Source organism: Cajanus cajan, chromosome 8 (assembly GCF_000230855.2).
Source record: "Cajanus cajan strain Asha chromosome 8, NIPB_CcT2T_4, whole genome shotgun sequence".
In the NCBI taxonomy this organism is placed as follows: domain Eukaryota; kingdom Viridiplantae; phylum Streptophyta; class Magnoliopsida; order Fabales; family Fabaceae; genus Cajanus; species Cajanus cajan.
Window position 1 is genome coordinate 52,012,222 of NC_138524.1, and position 17,244 is coordinate 52,029,465.

Here is a 17,244-nt window from a genome sequence, read left to right on the forward strand (position 1 = left end):
TAAGAAATCGGCAAAAAAAAAAAGAGGTGCAACACAAGGACTTCCCAGGAGGTCACCCATCCTAGTACTACTCTCGCCCAAGCACGCTTAACTGCGGAGTTCTGATGGGATCCGGTGCATTAGTGCTGGTATGATCGCACCTGACAAGTATTACGCAAAATATTAGTATATGCGGTTGTAAGGAAAAATATTAGCCATAAAATTTGAATTTTTGTCTATCTCGTGAAAAAATTTGAGTTCAATCCGAGATAGTTTGAAAATTTGACAAAAGTACCCCTGTTAAAAAATTGAGACAGTTAAATTTGAGAAAAACAACTGAGACGACTTTTTTTAAGAAAAAAAATTCAAATAACCACGTAAGTAAGAAATCGGCAAAAAAAAAAAAGAGGTGCAACACGAGGACTTCCCAGGAGGTCACCCATCCTAGTACTACTCTCGCCCAAGCACGCTTAACTGCGGAGTTCTGATGGGATCCGGTGCATTAGTGCTGGTATGATCGCACCTGACAAGTATTACGCAAAATATTAGTATATGCGGTTGTAAGGAAAAATATTAGCCATAAAATTTGAATTTTTGTCTATCTCGTGAAAAAATTTGAGTTCAATCCGAGATAGTTTGAAAATTTGACAAAAGTACCCCTGTTAAAAAATTGAGACAGTTAAATTTGAGAAAAACAACTGAGACGACTTTTTTTAAGAAAAAAAATTCAAATAACCACGTAAGTAAGAAATCGGCAAAAAAAAAAAAGAGGTGCAACACGAGGACTTCCCAGGAGGTCACCCATCCTAGTACTACTCTCGCCCAAGCACGCTTAACTGCGGAGTTCTGATGGGATCCGGTGCATTAGTGCTGGTATGATCGCACCTGACAAGTATTACGCAAAATATTAGTATATGCGGTTGTAAGGAAAAATATTAGCCATAAAATTTGAATTTTTGTCTATCTCGTGAAAAAATTTGAGTTCAATCCGAGATAGTTTGAAAATTTGACAAAAGTACCCCTGTTAAAAAATTGAGACAGTTAAATTTGAGAAAAACAACTGAGACGACTTTTTTTAAGAAAAAAAATTCAAATAACCACGTAAGTAAGAAATCGGCAAAAAAAAAAAGAGGTGCAACACGAGGACTTCCCAGGAGGTCACCCATCCTAGTACTACTCTCGCCCAAGCACGCTTAACTGCGGAGTTCTGATGGGATCCGGTGCATTAGTGCTGGTATGATCGCACCTGACAAGTATTACGCAAAATATTAGTATATGCGGTTGTAAGGAAAAATATTAGCCATAAAATTTGAATTTTTGTCTATCTCGTGAAAAAATTTGAGTTCAATCCGAGATAGTTTGAAAATTTGACAAAAGTACCCCTGTTAAAAAATTGAGACAGTTAAATTTGAGAAAAACAACTGAGACGACTTTTTTTAAGAAAAAAAATTCAAATAACCACGTAAGTAAGAAATCGGCAAAAAAAAAAAGAGGTGCAACACGAGGACTTCCCAGGAGGTCACCCATCCTAGTACTACTCTCGCCCAAGCACGCTTAACTGCGGAGTTCTGATGGGATCCGGTGCATTAGTGCTGGTATGATCGCACCTGACAAGTTTTACGCAAAATATTAGTATATGCGGTTGTAAGGAAAAATATTAGCCATAAAATTTGAATTTTTGTCTATCTCGTGAAAAAATTTGAGTTCAATCCGAGATAGTTTGAAAATTTGACAAAAGTACCCCTGTTAAAAAATTGAGACAGTTAAATTTGAGAAAAACAACTGAGACGACTTTTTTTAAGAAAAAAAATTCAAATAACCACGTAAGTAAGAAATCGGCAAAAAAAAAAGAGGTGCAACACGAGGACTTCCCAGGAGGTCACCCATCCTAGTACTACTCTCGCCCAAGCACGCTTACCTGCGGAGTTCTGATGGGATCCGGTGCATTAGTGCTGGTATGATCGCACCTGACAAGTATTACGCAAAATATTAGTATATGCGGTTGTAAGGAAAAATATAAGCCATAAAATTTGAATTTTTGTCTATCTCGTGAAAAAATTTGAGTTCAATCCGAGATAGTTTGAAAATTTGACAAAAGTACCCCTGTTAAAAAATTGAGACAGTTAAATTTGAGAAAAACAACTGAGACGACTTTTTTTAAGAAAAAAAATTCAAATAACCACGTAAGTAAGAAATCGGCAAAAAAAAAAAGAGGTGCAACACGAGGACTTCCCAGGAGGTCACCCATCCTAGTACTACTCTCGCCCAAGCACGCTTAACTGCGGAGTTCTGATGGGATCCGGTGCATTAGTGCTGGTATGATCGCACCTGACAAGTATTACGCAAAATATTAGTATATGCGGTTGTAAGGAAAAATATTAGCCATAAAATTTGAATTTTTGTCTATCTCGTGAAAAAATTTGAGTTCAATCCGAGATAGTTTGAAAATTTGACAAAAGTACCCCTGTTAAAAAATTGAGACAGTTAAATTTGAGAAAAACAACTGAGACGACTTTTTTTAAGAAAAAAAATTCAAATAACCACGTAAGTAAGAAATCGGCAAAAAAAAAAAGAGGTGCAACACGAGGACTTCCCAGGAGGTCACCCATCCTAGTACTACTCTCGCCCAAGCACGCTTAACTGCGGAGTTCTGATGGGATCCGGTGCATTAGTGCTGGTATGATCGCACCTGACAAGTATTACGCAAAATATTAGTATATGCGGTTGTAAGGAAAAATATTAGCCATAAAATTTGAATTTTTGTCTATCTCGTGAAAAAATTTGAGTTCAATCCGAGATAGTTTGAAAATTTGACAAAAGTACCCCTGTTAAAAAATTGAGACAGTTAAATTTGAGAAAAACAACTGAGACGACTTTTTTTAAGAAAAAAAATTCAAATAACCACGTAAGTAAGAAATCGGCAAAAAAAAAAGAGGTGCAACACGAGGACTTCCCAGGAGGTCACCCATCCTAGTACTACTCTCGCCCAAGCACGCTTACCTGCGGAGTTCTGATGGGATCCGGTGCATTAGTGCTGGTATGATCGCACCTGACAAGTATTACGCAAAATATTAGTATATGCGGTTGTAAGGAAAAATATAAGCCATAAAATTTGAATTTTTGTCTATCTCGTGAAAAAATTTGAGTTCAATCCGAGATAGTTTGAAAATTTGACAAAAGTACCCCTGTTAAAAAATTGAGACAGTTAAATTTGAGAAAAACAACTGAGACGACTTTTTTTAAGAAAAAAAATTCAAATAACCACGTAAGTAAGAAATCGGCAAAAAAAAAAAGAGGTGCCACACGAGGACTTCCCAGGAGGTCACCCATCCTATTACTACTCTCGCCCAAGCACGCTTAACTGCGGAGTTCTGATGGGATCCGGTGCATTAGTGCTTGTATGATCGCACCTGACAAGTATTACGCAAAATATTAGTATATGCGGTTGTAAGGAAAAATATTAGCCATAAAATTTGAATTTTTGTCTATCTCGTGAAAAAATTTGAGTTCAATCCGAGATAGTTTGAAAATTTGACAAAAGTACCCCTGTTAAAAAATTGAGACAGTTAAATTTGAGAAAAACAACTGAGACGACTTTTTTTAAGAAAAAAAATTCAAATAACCACGTAAGTAAGAAATCGGCAAAAAAAAAAAAGAGGTGCAACACGAGGACTTCCCAGGAGGTCACCCATCCTAGTACTACTCTCGCCCAAGCACGCTTAACTGCAGAGTTCTGATTGGATCCGGTGCATTAGTGCTGGTATGATCGCACCTGACAAGTATTACGCAAAATATTAGTATATGCGGTTGTAAGGAAAAATATTAGCCATAAAATTTGAATTTTTGTCTATCTCGTGAAAAAATTTGAGTTCAATCCGAGATAGTTTGAAAATTTGACAAAAGTACCCCTGTTAAAAAATTGAGACAGTTAAATTTGAGAAAAACAACTGAGACGACTTTTTTTAAGAAAAAAAATTCAAATAACCACGTAAGTAAGAAATCGGCAAAAAAAAAAAGAGGTGCAACACAAGGACTTCCCAGGAGGTCACCCATCCTAGTACTACTCTCGCCCAAGCACGCTTAACTGCGGAGTTCTGATGGGATCCGGTGCATTAGTGCTGGTATGATCGCACCTGACAAGTATTACGCAAAATATTAGTATATGCGGTTGTAAGGAAAAATATTAGCCATAAAATTTGAATTTTTGTCTATCTCGTGAAAAAATTTGAGTTCAATCCGAGATAGTTTGAAAATTTGACAAAAGTACCCCTGTTAAAAAATTGAGACAGTTAAATTTGAGAAAAACAACTGAGACGACTTTTTTTAAGAAAAAAAATTCAAATAACCACGTAAGTAAGAAATCGGCAAAAAAAAAAAAGAGGTGCAACACGAGGACTTCCCAGGAGGTCACCCATCCTAGTACTACTCTCGCCCAAGCACGCTTAACTGCGGAGTTCTGATGGGATCCGGTGCATTAGTGCTGGTATGATCGCACCTGACAAGTATTACGCAAAATATTAGTATATGCGGTTGTAAGGAAAAATATTAGCCATAAAATTTGAATTTTTGTCTATCTCGTGAAAAAATTTGAGTTCAATCCGAGATAGTTTGAAAATTTGACAAAAGTACCCCTGTTAAAAAATTGAGACAGTTAAATTTGAGAAAAACAACTGAGACGACTTTTTTTAAGAAAAAAAATTCAAATAACCACGTAAGTAAGAAATCGGCAAAAAAAAAAAAGAGGTGCAACACGAGGACTTCCCAGGAGGTCACCCATCCTAGTACTACTCTCGCCCAAGCACGCTTAACTGCGGAGTTCTGATGGGATCCGGTGCATTAGTGCTGGTATGATCGCACCTGACAAGTATTACGCAAAATATTAGTATATGCGGTTGTAAGGAAAAATATTAGCCATAAAATTTGAATTTTTGTCTATCTCGTGAAAAAATTTGAGTTCAATCCGAGATAGTTTGAAAATTTGACAAAAGTACCCCTGTTAAAAAATTGAGACAGTTAAATTTGAGAAAAACAACTGAGACGACTTTTTTTAAGAAAAAAAATTCAAATAACCACGTAAGTAAGAAATCGGCAAAAAAAAAAAGAGGTGCAACACGAGGACTTCCCAGGAGGTCACCCATCCTAGTACTACTCTCGCCCAAGCACGCTTAACTGCGGAGTTCTGATGGGATCCGGTGCATTAGTGCTGGTATGATCGCACCTGACAAGTATTACGCAAAATATTAGTATATGCGGTTGTAAGGAAAAATATTAGCCATAAAATTTGAATTTTTGTCTATCTCGTGAAAAAATTTGAGTTCAATCCGAGATAGTTTGAAAATTTGACAAAAGTACCCCTGTTAAAAAATTGAGACAGTTAAATTTGAGAAAAACAACTGAGACGACTTTTTTTAAGAAAAAAAATTCAAATAACCACGTAAGTAAGAAATCGGCAAAAAAAAAAAAGAGGTGCAACACGAGGACTTCCCAGTTTTGTCTATCTCGTGAAAAAATTTGAGTTCAATCCGAGATAGTTTGAAAATTTGACAAAAGTACCCCTGTTAAAAAATTGAGACAGTTAAATTTGAGAAAAACAACTGAGACGACTTTTTTTAAGAAAAAAAATTCAAATAACCACGTAAGTAAGAAATCGGCAAAAAAAAAAAGAGGTGCAACACGAGGACTTCCCAGGAGGTCACCCATCCTAGTACTACTCTCGCCCAAGCACGCTTAACTGCGGAGTTCTGATGGGATCCGGTGCATTAGTGCTGGTATGATCGCACCTGACAAGTATTACGCAAAATATTAGTATATGCGGTTGTAAGGAAAAATATTAGCCATAAAATTTGAATTTTTGTCTATCTCGTGAAAAAATTTGAGTTCAATCCGAGATAGTTTGAAAATTTGACAAAAGTACCCCTGTTAAAAAATTGAGACAGTTAAATTTGAGAAAAACAACTGAGACGACTTTTTTTAAGAAAAAAAATTCAAATAACCACGTAAGTAAGAAATCGGCAAAAAAAAAAAGAGGTGCAACACGAGGACTTCCCAGGAGGTCACCCATCCTAGTACTACTCTCGCCCAAGCACGCTTAACTACGGAGTTCTGATGGGATCCGGTGCATTAGTGCTGGTATGATCGCACCTGACAAGTATTACGCAAAATATTAGTATATGCGGTTGTAAGGAAAAATATTAGCCATAAAATTTGAATTTTTGTCTATCTCGTGAAAAAATTTGAGTTCAATCCGAGATAGTTTGAAAATTTGACAAAAGTACCCCTGTTAAAAAATTGAGACAGTTAAATTTGAGAAAAACAACTGAGACGACTTTTTTTAAGAAAAAAAATTCAAATAACCACTTAAGTAAGAAATCGGCAAAAAAAAAAAAGAGGTGCAACACGAGGACTTCCCAGGAGGTCACCCATCCTAGTACTACTCTCGCCCAAGCACGCTTAACTGCGGAGTTCTGATGGGATCCGGTGCATTAGTGCTGGTATGATCGCACCTGACAAGTATTACGCAAAATATTAGTATATGCGGTTGTAAGGAAAAATATTAGCCATAAAATTTGAATTTTTGTCTATCTCGTGAAAAAATTTGAGTTCAATCCGAGATAGTTTGAAAATTTGACAAAAGTACCCCTGTTAAAAAATTGAGACAGTTAAATTTGAGAAAAACAACTGAGACGACTTTTTTTAAGAAAAAAAATTCAAATAACCACGTAAGTAAGAAATCGGCAAAAAAAAAAAGAGGTGCAACACGAGGACTTCCCAGGAGGTCACCCATCCTAGTACTACTCTCGCCCAAGCACGCTTAACTGCGGAGTTCTGATGGGATCCGGTGCATTAGTGCTGGTATGATCGCACCTGACAAGTATTACGCAAAATATTAGTATATGCGGTTGTAAGGAAAAATATTAGCCATAAAATTTGAATTTTTGTCTATCTCGTGAAAAAAATTGAGTTCAATCCGAGATAGTTTGAAAATTTGACAAAAGTACCCCTGTTAAAAAATTGAGACAGTTAAATTTGAGAAAAACAACTGAGACGACTTTTTTTAAGAAAAAAAATTCAAATAACCACGTAAGTAAGAAATCGGCAAAAAAAAAAAGAGGTGCAACACGAGAACTTCCCAGGAGGTCACCCATCCTAGTACTACTCTCGCCCAAGCACGCTTAACTGCGGAGTTCTGATGGGATCCCGTGCATTAGTGCTGGTATGATCGCACCTGACAAGTATTACGCAAAATATTAGTATATGCGGTTGTAAGGAAAAATATTAGCCATAAAATTTGAATTTTTGTCTATCTCGTGAAAAAATTTGAGTTCAATCCGAGATAGTTTGAAAATTTGACAAAAGTACCCCTGTTAAAAAATTGAGACAGTTAAATTTGAGAAAAACAACTGAGACGACTTTTTTTAAGAAAAAAAATTCAAATAACCACGTAAGTAAGAAATCGGCAAAAAAAAAAAAGAGGTGCAACACGAGGACTTCCCAGGAGGTCACCCATCCTAGTACTACTCTCGCCCAAGCACGCTTAACTGCGGAGTTCTGATGGGATCCCGTGCATTAGTGCTGGTATGATCGCACCTGACAAGTATTACGCAAAATATTAGTATATGCGGTTGTAAGGAAAAATATTAGCCATAAAATTTGAATTTTTGTCTATCTCGTGAAAAAATTTGAGTTCAATCCGAGATAGTTTGAAAATTTGACAAAAGTACCCCTGTTAAAAAATTGAGACAGTTAAATTTGAGAAAAACAACTCAGACGACTTTTTTTAAGAAAAAAAATTCAAATAACCACGTAAGTAAGAAATCGGCAAAAAAAAAAAGGGGTGCAACACGAGGACTTCCCAGGAGGTCACCCATCCTAGTACTACTCTCGCCCAAGCACGCTTAACTGCGGAGTTCTGATGGGATCCGGTGCATTAGTGCTGGTATGATCGCACCTGACAAGTATTACGCAAAATATTAGTATATGCGGTTGTAAGGAAAAATATTAGCCATAAAATTTGAATTTTTGTCTATCTCGTGAAAAAATTTGAGTTCAATCCGAGATAGTTTGAAAATTTGACAAAAGTACCCCTGTTAAAAAATTGAGACAGTTAAATTTGAGAAAAACAACTGAGACGACTTTTTTTAAGAAAAAAAATTCAAATAACCACGTAAGTAAGAAATCGGCAAAAAAAAAAAGAGGTGCAACACGAGGACTTCCCAGGAGGTCACCCATCCTAGTACTACTCTCGCCCAAGCACGCTTAACTGCGGAGTTCTGATGGGATCCCGTGCATTAGTGCTGGTATGATCGCACCTGACAAGTATTACGCAAAATATTAGTATATGCGGTTGTAAGGAAAAATATTAGCCATAAAATTTGAATTTTTGTCTATCTCGTGAAAAAATTTGAGTTCAATCCGAGATAGTTTGAAAATTTGACAAAAGTACCCCTGTTAAAAAATTGAGACAGTTAAATTTGAGAAAAACAACTGAGACGACTTTTTTTAAGAAAAAAAATTCAAATAACCACGTAAGTAAGAAATCGGCAAAAAAAAAAAGAGGTGCAACACGAGGACTTCCCAGGAGGTCACCCATCCTAGTACTACTCTCGCCCAAGCACGCTTAACTGCGGAGTTCTGATGGGATCCCGTGCATTAGTGCTGGTATGATCGCACCTGACAAGTATTACGCAAAATATTAGTATATGCGGTTGTAAGGAAAAATATTAGCCATAAAATTTGAATTTTTGTCTATCTGGTGAAAAAATTTGAGTTCAATCCGAGATAGTTTGAAAATTTGACAAAAGTACCCCTGTTAAAAAATTGAGACAGTTAAATTTGAGAAAAACAACTGAGACGACTTTTTTTAAGAAAAAAAATTCAAATAACCACGTAAGTAAGAAATCGGCAAAAAAAAAAGAGGTGCAACACGAGGACTTCCCAGGAGGTCACCCATCCTAGTACTACTCTCGCCCAAGCACGCTTAACTGCGGAGTTCTGATGGGATCCGGTGCATTAGTGCTGGTATGATCGCACCTGACAAGTATTACGCAAAATATTAGTATATGCGGTTGTAAGGAAAAATATTAGCCATAAAATTTGAATTTTTGTCTATCTCGTGAAAAAATTTGAGTTCAATCCGAGATAGTTTGAAAATTTGACAAAAGTACCCCTGTTAAAAAATTGAGACAGTTAAATTTGAGAAAAACAACTGAGACGACTTTTTTTAAGAAAAAAAATTCAAATAACCACGTAAGTAAGAAATCGGCAAAAAAAAAAAGAGGTGCAACACGAGGACTTCCCAGGAGGTCACCCATCCTAGTACTACTCTCGCCCAAGCACGCTTAACTGCGGAGTTCTGATGGGATCCGGTGCATTAGTGCTGGTATGATCGCACCTGACAAGTATTACGCAAAATATTAGTATATGCGGTTGTAAGGAAAAATATTAGCCATAAAATTTGAATTTTTGTCTATCTCGTGAAAAAATTTGAGTTCAATCCGAGATAGTTTGAAAATTTGACAAAAGTACCCCTGTTAAAAAATTGAGACAGTTAAATTTGAGAAAAACAACTGAGACGACTTTTTTTAAGAAAAAAAATTCAAATAACCACGTAAGTAAGAAATCGGCAAAAAAAAAAAAGAGGTGCAACACGAGGACTTCCCAGGAGGTCACCCATCCTAGTACTACTCTCGCCCAAGCACGCTTAACTGCGGAGTTCTGATGGGATCCGGTGCATTAGTGCTGGTATGATCGCACCTGACAAGTATTACGCAAAATATTAGTATATGCGGTTGTAAGGAAAAATATTAGCCATAAAATTTGAATTTTTGTCTATCTCGTGAAAAAATTTGAGTTCAATCCGAGATAGTTTGAAAATTTGACAAAAGTACCCCTGTTAAAAAATTGAGACAGTTAAATTTGAGAAAAACAACTGAGACGACTTTTTTTAAGAAAAAAAATTCAAATAACCACGTAAGTAAGAAATCGGCAAAAAAAAAAAGAGGTGCAACACGAGGACTTCCCAGGAGGTCACCCATCCTAGTACTACTCTCGCCCAAGCACGCTTAACTGCGGAGTTCTGATGGGATCCGGTGCATTAGTGCTGGTATGATCGCACCTGACAAGTATTACGCAAAATATTAGTATATGCGGTTGTAAGGAAAAATATTAGCCATAAAATTTGAATTTTTGTCTATCTCGTGAAAAAAATTGAGTTCAATCCGAGATAGTTTGAAAATTTGACAAAAGTACCCCTGTTAAAAAATTGAGACAGTTAAATTTGAGAAAAACAACTGAGACGACTTTTTTTAAGAAAAAAAATTCAAATAACCACGTAAGTAAGAAATCGGCAAAAAAAAAAAGAGGTGCAACACGAGGACTTCCCAGGAGGTCACCCATCCTAGTACTACTCTCGCCCAAGCACGCTTAACTGCGGAGTTCTGATGGGATCCGGTGCATTAGTGCTGGTATGATCGCACCTGACAAGTATTACGCAAAATATTAGTATATGCGGTTGTAAGGAAAAATATTAGCCATAAAATTTGAATTTTTGTCTATCTCGTGAAAAAATTTGAGTTCAATCCGAGATAGTTTGAAAATTTGACAAAAGTACCCCTGTTAAAAAATTGAGACAGTTAAATTTGAGAAAAACAACTGAGACGACTTTTTTTAAGAAAAAAAATTCAAATAACCACGTAAGTAAGAAATCGGCAAAAAAAAAAAAGAGGTGCAACACGAGGACTTCCCAGGAGGTCACCCATCCTAGTACTACTCTCGCCCAAGCACGCTTAACTGCGGAGTTCTGATGGGATCCGGTGCATTAGTGCTGGTATGATCGCACCTGACAAGTATTACGCAAAATATTAGTATATGCGGTTGTAAGGAAAAATATTAGCCATAAAATTTGAATTTTTGTCTATCTCGTGAAAAAATTTGAGTTCAATCCGAGATAGTTTGAAAATTTGACAAAAGTACCCCTGTTAAAAAATTGAGACAGTTAAATTTGAGAAAAACAACTGAGACGACTTTTTTTAAGAAAAAAAATTCAAATAACCACGTAAGTAAGAAATCGGCAAAAAAAAAAAGAGGTGCAACACGAGGACTTCCCAGGAGGTCACCCATCCTAGTACTACTCTCGCCCAAGCACGCTTAACTGCGGAGTTCTGATGGGATCCGGTGCATTAGTGCTGGTATGATCGCACCTGACAAGTATTACGCAAAATATTAGTATATGCGGTTGTAAGGAAAAATATTAGCCATAAAATTTGAATTTTTGTCTATCTCGTGAAAAAAATTGAGTTCAATCCGAGATAGTTTGAAAATTTGACAAAAGTACCCCTGTTAAAAAATTGAGACAGTTAAATTTGAGAAAAACAACTGAGACGACTTTTTTTAAGAAAAAAAATTCAAATAACCACGTAAGTAAGAAATCGGCAAAAAAAAAAAGAGGTGCAACACGAGGACTTCCCAGGAGGTCACCCATCCTAGTACTACTCTCGCCCAAGCACGCTTAACTGCGGAGTTCTGATGGGATCCCGTGCATTAGTGCTGGTATGATCGCACCTGACAAGTATTACGCAAAATATTAGTATATGCGGTTGTAAGGAAAAATATTAGCCATAAAATTTGAATTTTTGTCTATCTCGTGAAAAAATTTGAGTTCAATCCGAGATAGTTTGAAAATTTGACAAAAGTACCCCTGTTAAAAAATTGAGACAGTTAAATTTGAGAAAAACAACTGAGACGACTTTTTTTAAGAAAAAAAATTCAAATAACCACGTAAGTAAGAAATCGGCAAAAAAAAAAAAGAGGTGCAACACGAGGACTTCCCAGGAGGTCACCCATCCTAGTACTACTCTCGCCCAAGCACGCTTAACTGCGGAGTTCTGATGGGATCCCGTGCATTAGTGCTGGTATGATCGCACCTGACAAGTATTACGCAAAATATTAGTATATGCGGTTGTAAGGAAAAATATTAGCCATAAAATTTGAATTTTTGTCTATCTCGTGAAAAAATTTGAGTTCAATCCGAGATAGTTTGAAAATTTGACAAAAGTACCCCTGTTAAAAAATTGAGACAGTTAAATTTGAGAAAAACAACTCAGACGACTTTTTTTAAGAAAAAAAATTCAAATAACCACGTAAGTAAGAAATCGGCAAAAAAAAAAAGAGGTGCAACACGAGGACTTCCCAGGAGGTCACCCATCCTAGTACTACTCTCGCCCAAGCACGCTTAACTGCGGAGTTCTGATGGGATCCGGTGCATTAGTGCTGGTATGATCGCACCTGACAAGTATTACGCAAAATATTAGTATATGCGGTTGTAAGGAAAAATATTAGCCATAAAATTTGAATTTTTGTCTATCTCGTGAAAAAATTTGAGTTCAATCCGAGATAGTTTGAAAATTTGACAAAAGTACCCCTGTTAAAAAATTGAGACAGTTAAATTTGAGAAAAACAACTGAGACGACTTTTTTTAAGAAAAAAAATTCAAATAACCACGTAAGTAAGAAATCGGCAAAAAAAAAAAGAGGTGCAACACGAGGACTTCCCAGGAGGTCACCCATCCTAGTACTACTCTCGCCCAAGCACGCTTAATTGCGGAGTTCTGATGGGATCCCGTGCATTAGTGCTGGTATGATCGCACCTGACAAGTATTACGCAAAATATTAGTATATGCGGTTGTAAGGAAAAATATTAGCCATAAAATTTGAATTTTTGTCTATCTCGTGAAAAAATTTGAGTTCAATCCGAGATAGTTTGAAAATTTGACAAAAGTACCCCTGTTAAAAAATTGAGACAGTTAAATTTGAGAAAAACAACTGAGACGACTTTTTTTAAGAAAAAAAATTCAAATAACCACGTAAGTAAGAAATCGGCAAAAAAAAAAAGAGGTGCAACACGAGGACTTCCCAGGAGGTCACCCATCCTAGTACTACTCTCGCCCAAGCACGCTTAACTGCGGAGTTCTGATGGGATCCCGTGCATTAGTGCTGGTATGATCGCACCTGACAAGTATTACGCAAAATATTAGTATATGCGGTTGTAAGGAAAAATATTAGCCATAAAATTTGAATTTTTGTCTATCTCGTGAAAAAATTTGAGTTCAATCCGAGATAGTTTGAAAATTTGACAAAAGTACCCCTGTTAAAAAATTGAGACAGTTAAATTTGAGAAAAACAACTCAGACGACTTTTTTTAAGAAAAAAAATTCAAATAACCACGTAAGTAAGAAATCGGCAAAAAAAAAAGAGGTGCAACACGAGGACTTCCCAGGAGGTCACCCATCCTAGTACTACTCTCGCCCAAGCACGCTTAACTGCGGAGTTCTGATGGGATCCGGTGCATTAGTGCTGGTATGATCGCACCTGACAAGTATTACGCAAAATATTAGTATATGCGGTTGTAAGGAAAAATATTAGCCATAAAATTTGAATTTTTGTCTATCTCGTGAAAAAATTTGAGTTCAATCCGAGATAGTTTGAAAATTTGACAAAAGTACCCCTGTTAAAAAATTGAGACAGTTAAATTTGAGAAAAACAACTGAGACGACTTTTTTTAAGAAAAAAAATTCAAATAACCACGTAAGTAAGAAATCGGCAAAAAAAAAAAGAGGTGCAACACGAGGACTTCCCAGGAGGTCACCAATCCTAGTACTACTCTCGCCCAAGCACGCTTAACTGCGGAGTTCTGATGGGATCCGGTGCATTAGTGCTGGTATGATCGCACCTAACAAGTATTACGCAAAATATTAGTATATGCGGTTGTAAGGAAAAATATTAGCCATAAAATTTGAATTTTTGTCTATCTCGTGAAAAAATTTGAGTTCAATCCGAGATAGTTTGAAAATTTGACAAAAGTACCCCTGTTAAAAAATTGAGACAGTTAAATTTGAGAAAAACAACTGAGACGACTTTTTTTAAGAAAAAAAATTCAAATAACCACGTAAGTAAGAAATCGGCAAAAAAAAAAAGAGGTGCAACACGAGGACTTCCCAGGAGGTCACCCATCCTAGTACTACTCTCGCCCAAGCACGCTTAACTGCGGAGTTCTGATGGGATCCGGTGCATTAGTGCTGGTATGATCGCACCTGACAAGTATTACGCAAAATATTAGTATATGCGGTTGTAAGGAAAAATATTAGCCATAAAATTTGAATTTTTGTCTATCTCGTGAAAAAATTTGAGTTCAATCCGAGATAGTTTGAAAATTTGACAAAAGTACCCCTGTTAAAAAATTGAGACAGTTAAATTTGAGAAAAACAACTGAGACGACTTTTTTTAAGAAAAAAAATTCAAATAACCACGTAAGTAAGAAATCGGCAAAAAAAAAAAGAGGTGCAACACGAGGACTTCCCAGGAGGTCACCCATCCTAGTACTACTCTCGCACAAGCACGCTTAACTGCGGAGTTCTAATGGGATCCGGTGCATTAGTGCTGGTATGATCGCACCTGACAAGTATTACGCAAAATATTAGTATATGCGGTTGTAAGGAAAAATATTATCCTTAAAATTTGAATTTTTAAGGCTAATATTTGAGTTCAATCCGAGATAGTTTGAAAATTTGACAAAAGTACCCCTGTTAAAAAATTGAGACAGTTAAATTTGACAAAAACAACTCAGACGATTTTTTTTAAGAAAAAAAATTCAAATAACCACGTAAGTAAGAAATCGGCAAAAAAAGAGAGGTGCAACACGAGGACTTCCCCGGAGGTCACCCATCCTAGTACTACTCTCGCCCAAGCACGCTTAACTGCGGAGTTCTGATGGGATCCGGTGCATTAGTGCTGGTATGATCGCACCTAACAAGTATTATGCAAAATATTAGTATATGCGGTTGTAAGGAAAAATATTAGCCTTAAAATTTGAATTTTTAAGGCTAATATTTGAGTTCAATCCGAGATAGTTTGAAAATTTGACAAAAGTACCCCTGTTAAAAAATTGAGACAGTTAAATTTGACAAAAACAACTCAGACGATTTTTTTTAAGAAAAAAAATTCAAATAACCACGTAAGTAAGAAATCGGCAAAAAAAGAGAGGTGCAACACGAGGACTTCCCCGGAGGTCACCCATCCTAGTACTACTCTCGCCCAAGCACGCTTAACTGCGGAGTTCTGATGGGATCCGGTGCATTAGTGCTGGTATGATCGCACCTGACAAGTATTACGCAAAATATTAGTATATGCGGTTGTAAGGAAAAATATTATCCTTAAAATTTGAATTTTTAAGGCTAATATTTGAGTTCAATCCGAGATAGTTTGAAAATTTGGCAAAAGTACCCCTGTTAAAAAATTGAGACAGTTAAATTTGACAAAAACAACTCAGACGATTTTTTTTAAGAAAAAAAATTCAAATAACCACGTAAGTAAGAAATCGGAAAAAAAAGAGAGGTGCAACACGAGGACTTCCCCGGAGGTGACCCATCCCAGTACTACTCTCGCCCAAGCACGCTTAACTGCGGAGTTCTGATGGGATCCGGTGCATTAGTGCTGGTATGATCGCACCTGATAAGTATTACGCAAAATATTAGTATATGCGGTTGTAAGGAAAAATATTAGCCTTAAAATTTGAATTTTTAAGGCTAATATTTGAGTTCAATCCGAGATAGTTTGAAAATTTGACAAAAGTACCCCTGTTAAAAAATTGAGACAGTTAAATTTGACAAAAACAACTGAGACGATTTTTTTTAAGAAAAAAAATTCAAATAACCACGTAAGTAAGAAATTGGCAAAAAAAGAGAGGTGCAACACGAGGACTTCCCAGGAGGTCACCCATCCTAGAACTACTCACGGCCAAGCACGCTTAATTGCGGAGTTTTGATGGGATCCGGTGCATTAGTGCTGGTATGATCGCACCTGACAAGTATTACGCAAAATATTAGTATATGCGGTTGTAAGGAAAAATATTAGCCTTAAAATTTGAATTTTTAAGGCTAATATTTGAGTTCAATCCGAGATAGTTTGAAAATTTGACAAAAGTACCCCTGTTAAAAAATTGAGACAGTTAAATTTGAGAAAAACAACTGAGACGGTTTTTTTTAAGAAAAAAAATTCAATAACCACGTAAGTAAGAAATCGGCAAAAAAAGAGAGGTGCAACACGAGGACTTCCCAGGAACCCATCCTAGTACTACTCTCGCCCAAGCACGCTTAATTGCGGAGTTTTGATGGGATCAGGTGCATTAGTGCTGGTATGATCGCACCTGACAAGTATTACGCAAAATATTAGTATATGCGGTTGTAAGGAAAAATATTAGCCTTAAAATTTGAATTTTTAAGGCTAATATTTGAGTTCAATCCGAGATAGTTTGAATATTTGACAAAAGTACCCCTGTTAAAAAATTGAGACAGTTAAATTTGACAAAAACAACTGAGACGATTTTTTTTAAGAAAAAAAATTCAAATAACCACGTAAGTAAGAAATCGGCAAAAAAAGAGAGGTGCAACACGAGGACTTCCCAGGAGGTCACCCATCCTAGTACTACTCTCGCCCAAGCACGCTTAACTGCGGAGTCCTGATGGGATCCGGTGCATTAGTGCTGGTATGATCGCACCTAACAAGTATTACGCAAAATATTAGTATATGCGGTTGTAAGGAAAAATATTAGCCTTAAAATTTGAATTTTTAAGCCTAATATTTGAGTTCAATCCGAGATAGTTGGAAAATTTGACAAAAGTACCCCTGTTAAAAAATTTAGTCAGTTAAATTTGACAAAAACAACTGAGACGATTTTTTTTAAGAAAAAAAATTCAAATAACCACGTAAGTAAGAAATCGGCAAAAAAAGAGAGGTGCAACACGAGGACTTCCCAGGAGGTCACCCATCCTAGCACTACTCTCGCCCAAGCACGCTTAACTGCGGAGTTTTGATGGGATCCGGTGCATTAGTGCTGGTATGATCGCACCTCACAAGTATTACGCAAAATATTAGTATATGCGGTTGTAAGTAAAAATATTAGCCATAAAATTTGAATTTTTAAGGCTAATATTTGAGTTCAATCCGAGATAGTTGGAAAATTTGACAAAAGTACGCCTGTTAAAAAATTGAGACAGTTAAATTTGACAAAAACAACTGAGACGATTTTTTTTAAGAAAAAAAATTCAAATAACCACGTAAGTAAGAAATCGGCAAAAAAAGAGAGGTGCAACACGAGGACTTCCCAGGAGGTCACCCATCCTAGTACTACTCTCGCCCAAGTACGCTTAACTGCGGAGTTTTGATGGGATCCGGTGCATTAGTGCTGGTATGATCGCACCTCACAAGTATTACG

At 36.5% G+C, this 17,244-nt stretch overlaps 47 non-coding genes and 1 pseudogene across 47 annotated transcripts; all 48 read right to left on the bottom strand.

Annotated features, from left to right (window-relative positions):
- Positions 1–23: 23 nt before the first annotated feature.
- LOC145951385 (5S ribosomal RNA) lies at positions 24–142 on the bottom strand. The gene has a single exon (XR_014429183.1). It is a non-coding gene; the product is annotated as a 5S ribosomal RNA (ribosomal RNA).
- Positions 143–385: 243 nt separating this feature from the next.
- On the bottom strand, positions 386–504 carry LOC145951325 (5S ribosomal RNA). Its single transcript, XR_014429124.1, has one exon. It is a non-coding gene; the product is annotated as a 5S ribosomal RNA (ribosomal RNA).
- Positions 505–747: 243 nt separating this feature from the next.
- On the bottom strand, positions 748–866 carry LOC145951326 (5S ribosomal RNA). The gene has a single exon (XR_014429125.1). It is a non-coding gene; the product is annotated as a 5S ribosomal RNA (ribosomal RNA).
- A 242-nt stretch (positions 867–1,108) lies between these two features.
- Positions 1,109–1,227, bottom strand: LOC145951327 (5S ribosomal RNA). Its single transcript, XR_014429126.1, has one exon. It is a non-coding gene; the product is annotated as a 5S ribosomal RNA (ribosomal RNA).
- Positions 1,228–1,469: 242 nt separating this feature from the next.
- On the bottom strand, positions 1,470–1,588 carry LOC145951328 (5S ribosomal RNA). The gene has a single exon (XR_014429127.1). It is a non-coding gene; the product is annotated as a 5S ribosomal RNA (ribosomal RNA).
- Positions 1,589–1,829: 241 nt separating this feature from the next.
- Positions 1,830–1,948, bottom strand: LOC145951407 (5S ribosomal RNA). The gene has a single exon (XR_014429205.1). It is a non-coding gene; the product is annotated as a 5S ribosomal RNA (ribosomal RNA).
- Positions 1,949–2,190: 242 nt separating this feature from the next.
- LOC145951329 (5S ribosomal RNA) lies at positions 2,191–2,309 on the bottom strand. Its single transcript, XR_014429128.1, has one exon. It is a non-coding gene; the product is annotated as a 5S ribosomal RNA (ribosomal RNA).
- Positions 2,310–2,551: 242 nt separating this feature from the next.
- On the bottom strand, positions 2,552–2,670 carry LOC145951331 (5S ribosomal RNA). Its single transcript, XR_014429130.1, has one exon. It is a non-coding gene; the product is annotated as a 5S ribosomal RNA (ribosomal RNA).
- A 241-nt stretch (positions 2,671–2,911) lies between these two features.
- LOC145951408 (5S ribosomal RNA) lies at positions 2,912–3,030 on the bottom strand. The gene has a single exon (XR_014429206.1). It is a non-coding gene; the product is annotated as a 5S ribosomal RNA (ribosomal RNA).
- Positions 3,031–3,272: 242 nt separating this feature from the next.
- Positions 3,273–3,391, bottom strand: LOC145951482 (5S ribosomal RNA). The gene has a single exon (XR_014429280.1). It is a non-coding gene; the product is annotated as a 5S ribosomal RNA (ribosomal RNA).
- Positions 3,392–3,634: 243 nt separating this feature from the next.
- LOC145951446 (5S ribosomal RNA) lies at positions 3,635–3,753 on the bottom strand. Its single transcript, XR_014429244.1, has one exon. It is a non-coding gene; the product is annotated as a 5S ribosomal RNA (ribosomal RNA).
- Positions 3,754–3,995: 242 nt separating this feature from the next.
- On the bottom strand, positions 3,996–4,114 carry LOC145951386 (5S ribosomal RNA). Its single transcript, XR_014429184.1, has one exon. It is a non-coding gene; the product is annotated as a 5S ribosomal RNA (ribosomal RNA).
- A 243-nt stretch (positions 4,115–4,357) lies between these two features.
- On the bottom strand, positions 4,358–4,476 carry LOC145951332 (5S ribosomal RNA). The gene has a single exon (XR_014429131.1). It is a non-coding gene; the product is annotated as a 5S ribosomal RNA (ribosomal RNA).
- A 243-nt stretch (positions 4,477–4,719) lies between these two features.
- LOC145951333 (5S ribosomal RNA) lies at positions 4,720–4,838 on the bottom strand. The gene has a single exon (XR_014429132.1). It is a non-coding gene; the product is annotated as a 5S ribosomal RNA (ribosomal RNA).
- Positions 4,839–5,080: 242 nt separating this feature from the next.
- Positions 5,081–5,199, bottom strand: LOC145951334 (5S ribosomal RNA). Its single transcript, XR_014429133.1, has one exon. It is a non-coding gene; the product is annotated as a 5S ribosomal RNA (ribosomal RNA).
- Positions 5,200–5,642: 443 nt separating this feature from the next.
- LOC145951335 (5S ribosomal RNA) lies at positions 5,643–5,761 on the bottom strand. Its single transcript, XR_014429134.1, has one exon. It is a non-coding gene; the product is annotated as a 5S ribosomal RNA (ribosomal RNA).
- Positions 5,762–6,003: 242 nt separating this feature from the next.
- On the bottom strand, positions 6,004–6,122 carry LOC145951354 (5S ribosomal RNA). The gene has a single exon (XR_014429152.1). It is a non-coding gene; the product is annotated as a 5S ribosomal RNA (ribosomal RNA).
- Positions 6,123–6,365: 243 nt separating this feature from the next.
- Positions 6,366–6,484, bottom strand: LOC145951337 (5S ribosomal RNA). The gene has a single exon (XR_014429135.1). It is a non-coding gene; the product is annotated as a 5S ribosomal RNA (ribosomal RNA).
- A 242-nt stretch (positions 6,485–6,726) lies between these two features.
- Positions 6,727–6,845, bottom strand: LOC145951338 (5S ribosomal RNA). The gene has a single exon (XR_014429136.1). It is a non-coding gene; the product is annotated as a 5S ribosomal RNA (ribosomal RNA).
- A 242-nt stretch (positions 6,846–7,087) lies between these two features.
- On the bottom strand, positions 7,088–7,206 carry LOC145951402 (5S ribosomal RNA). The gene has a single exon (XR_014429200.1). It is a non-coding gene; the product is annotated as a 5S ribosomal RNA (ribosomal RNA).
- A 243-nt stretch (positions 7,207–7,449) lies between these two features.
- LOC145951412 (5S ribosomal RNA) lies at positions 7,450–7,568 on the bottom strand. Its single transcript, XR_014429210.1, has one exon. It is a non-coding gene; the product is annotated as a 5S ribosomal RNA (ribosomal RNA).
- Positions 7,569–7,810: 242 nt separating this feature from the next.
- Positions 7,811–7,929, bottom strand: LOC145951395 (5S ribosomal RNA). The gene has a single exon (XR_014429193.1). It is a non-coding gene; the product is annotated as a 5S ribosomal RNA (ribosomal RNA).
- A 242-nt stretch (positions 7,930–8,171) lies between these two features.
- Positions 8,172–8,290, bottom strand: LOC145951413 (5S ribosomal RNA). The gene has a single exon (XR_014429211.1). It is a non-coding gene; the product is annotated as a 5S ribosomal RNA (ribosomal RNA).
- A 242-nt stretch (positions 8,291–8,532) lies between these two features.
- On the bottom strand, positions 8,533–8,651 carry LOC145951414 (5S ribosomal RNA). Its single transcript, XR_014429212.1, has one exon. It is a non-coding gene; the product is annotated as a 5S ribosomal RNA (ribosomal RNA).
- Positions 8,652–8,892: 241 nt separating this feature from the next.
- Positions 8,893–9,011, bottom strand: LOC145951339 (5S ribosomal RNA). The gene has a single exon (XR_014429137.1). It is a non-coding gene; the product is annotated as a 5S ribosomal RNA (ribosomal RNA).
- A 242-nt stretch (positions 9,012–9,253) lies between these two features.
- On the bottom strand, positions 9,254–9,372 carry LOC145951340 (5S ribosomal RNA). The gene has a single exon (XR_014429138.1). It is a non-coding gene; the product is annotated as a 5S ribosomal RNA (ribosomal RNA).
- Positions 9,373–9,615: 243 nt separating this feature from the next.
- On the bottom strand, positions 9,616–9,734 carry LOC145951341 (5S ribosomal RNA). The gene has a single exon (XR_014429139.1). It is a non-coding gene; the product is annotated as a 5S ribosomal RNA (ribosomal RNA).
- Positions 9,735–9,976: 242 nt separating this feature from the next.
- LOC145951343 (5S ribosomal RNA) lies at positions 9,977–10,095 on the bottom strand. The gene has a single exon (XR_014429141.1). It is a non-coding gene; the product is annotated as a 5S ribosomal RNA (ribosomal RNA).
- A 242-nt stretch (positions 10,096–10,337) lies between these two features.
- LOC145951344 (5S ribosomal RNA) lies at positions 10,338–10,456 on the bottom strand. The gene has a single exon (XR_014429142.1). It is a non-coding gene; the product is annotated as a 5S ribosomal RNA (ribosomal RNA).
- Positions 10,457–10,699: 243 nt separating this feature from the next.
- LOC145951345 (5S ribosomal RNA) lies at positions 10,700–10,818 on the bottom strand. The gene has a single exon (XR_014429143.1). It is a non-coding gene; the product is annotated as a 5S ribosomal RNA (ribosomal RNA).
- Positions 10,819–11,060: 242 nt separating this feature from the next.
- On the bottom strand, positions 11,061–11,179 carry LOC145951346 (5S ribosomal RNA). Its single transcript, XR_014429144.1, has one exon. It is a non-coding gene; the product is annotated as a 5S ribosomal RNA (ribosomal RNA).
- Positions 11,180–11,421: 242 nt separating this feature from the next.
- Positions 11,422–11,540, bottom strand: LOC145951415 (5S ribosomal RNA). Its single transcript, XR_014429213.1, has one exon. It is a non-coding gene; the product is annotated as a 5S ribosomal RNA (ribosomal RNA).
- Positions 11,541–11,783: 243 nt separating this feature from the next.
- Positions 11,784–11,902, bottom strand: LOC145951416 (5S ribosomal RNA). Its single transcript, XR_014429214.1, has one exon. It is a non-coding gene; the product is annotated as a 5S ribosomal RNA (ribosomal RNA).
- A 242-nt stretch (positions 11,903–12,144) lies between these two features.
- On the bottom strand, positions 12,145–12,263 carry LOC145951347 (5S ribosomal RNA). The gene has a single exon (XR_014429145.1). It is a non-coding gene; the product is annotated as a 5S ribosomal RNA (ribosomal RNA).
- Positions 12,264–12,505: 242 nt separating this feature from the next.
- On the bottom strand, positions 12,506–12,624 carry LOC145951450 (5S ribosomal RNA). The gene has a single exon (XR_014429248.1). It is a non-coding gene; the product is annotated as a 5S ribosomal RNA (ribosomal RNA).
- Positions 12,625–12,866: 242 nt separating this feature from the next.
- On the bottom strand, positions 12,867–12,985 carry LOC145951417 (5S ribosomal RNA). The gene has a single exon (XR_014429215.1). It is a non-coding gene; the product is annotated as a 5S ribosomal RNA (ribosomal RNA).
- Positions 12,986–13,226: 241 nt separating this feature from the next.
- LOC145951348 (5S ribosomal RNA) lies at positions 13,227–13,345 on the bottom strand. The gene has a single exon (XR_014429146.1). It is a non-coding gene; the product is annotated as a 5S ribosomal RNA (ribosomal RNA).
- A 242-nt stretch (positions 13,346–13,587) lies between these two features.
- LOC145951437 (5S ribosomal RNA) lies at positions 13,588–13,706 on the bottom strand. The gene has a single exon (XR_014429235.1). It is a non-coding gene; the product is annotated as a 5S ribosomal RNA (ribosomal RNA).
- A 242-nt stretch (positions 13,707–13,948) lies between these two features.
- Positions 13,949–14,067, bottom strand: LOC145951349 (5S ribosomal RNA). The gene has a single exon (XR_014429147.1). It is a non-coding gene; the product is annotated as a 5S ribosomal RNA (ribosomal RNA).
- A 242-nt stretch (positions 14,068–14,309) lies between these two features.
- On the bottom strand, positions 14,310–14,428 carry LOC145951441 (5S ribosomal RNA). Its single transcript, XR_014429239.1, has one exon. It is a non-coding gene; the product is annotated as a 5S ribosomal RNA (ribosomal RNA).
- Positions 14,429–14,660: 232 nt separating this feature from the next.
- LOC145951399 (5S ribosomal RNA) lies at positions 14,661–14,779 on the bottom strand. Its single transcript, XR_014429197.1, has one exon. It is a non-coding gene; the product is annotated as a 5S ribosomal RNA (ribosomal RNA).
- Positions 14,780–15,011: 232 nt separating this feature from the next.
- On the bottom strand, positions 15,012–15,130 carry LOC145951400 (5S ribosomal RNA). Its single transcript, XR_014429198.1, has one exon. It is a non-coding gene; the product is annotated as a 5S ribosomal RNA (ribosomal RNA).
- Positions 15,131–15,362: 232 nt separating this feature from the next.
- On the bottom strand, positions 15,363–15,481 carry LOC145951432 (5S ribosomal RNA). Its single transcript, XR_014429230.1, has one exon. It is a non-coding gene; the product is annotated as a 5S ribosomal RNA (ribosomal RNA).
- A 232-nt stretch (positions 15,482–15,713) lies between these two features.
- On the bottom strand, positions 15,714–15,832 carry LOC145951501 (5S ribosomal RNA). Its single transcript, XR_014429298.1, has one exon. It is a non-coding gene; the product is annotated as a 5S ribosomal RNA (ribosomal RNA).
- Positions 15,833–16,063: 231 nt separating this feature from the next.
- On the bottom strand, positions 16,064–16,178 carry LOC145951519 (uncharacterized; annotated as a pseudogene).
- A 232-nt stretch (positions 16,179–16,410) lies between these two features.
- On the bottom strand, positions 16,411–16,529 carry LOC145951397 (5S ribosomal RNA). The gene has a single exon (XR_014429195.1). It is a non-coding gene; the product is annotated as a 5S ribosomal RNA (ribosomal RNA).
- A 232-nt stretch (positions 16,530–16,761) lies between these two features.
- Positions 16,762–16,880, bottom strand: LOC145951457 (5S ribosomal RNA). Its single transcript, XR_014429255.1, has one exon. It is a non-coding gene; the product is annotated as a 5S ribosomal RNA (ribosomal RNA).
- A 232-nt stretch (positions 16,881–17,112) lies between these two features.
- LOC145951455 (5S ribosomal RNA) lies at positions 17,113–17,231 on the bottom strand. Its single transcript, XR_014429253.1, has one exon. It is a non-coding gene; the product is annotated as a 5S ribosomal RNA (ribosomal RNA).
- Between the last annotated feature and the right edge of the window lie 13 nt (positions 17,232–17,244).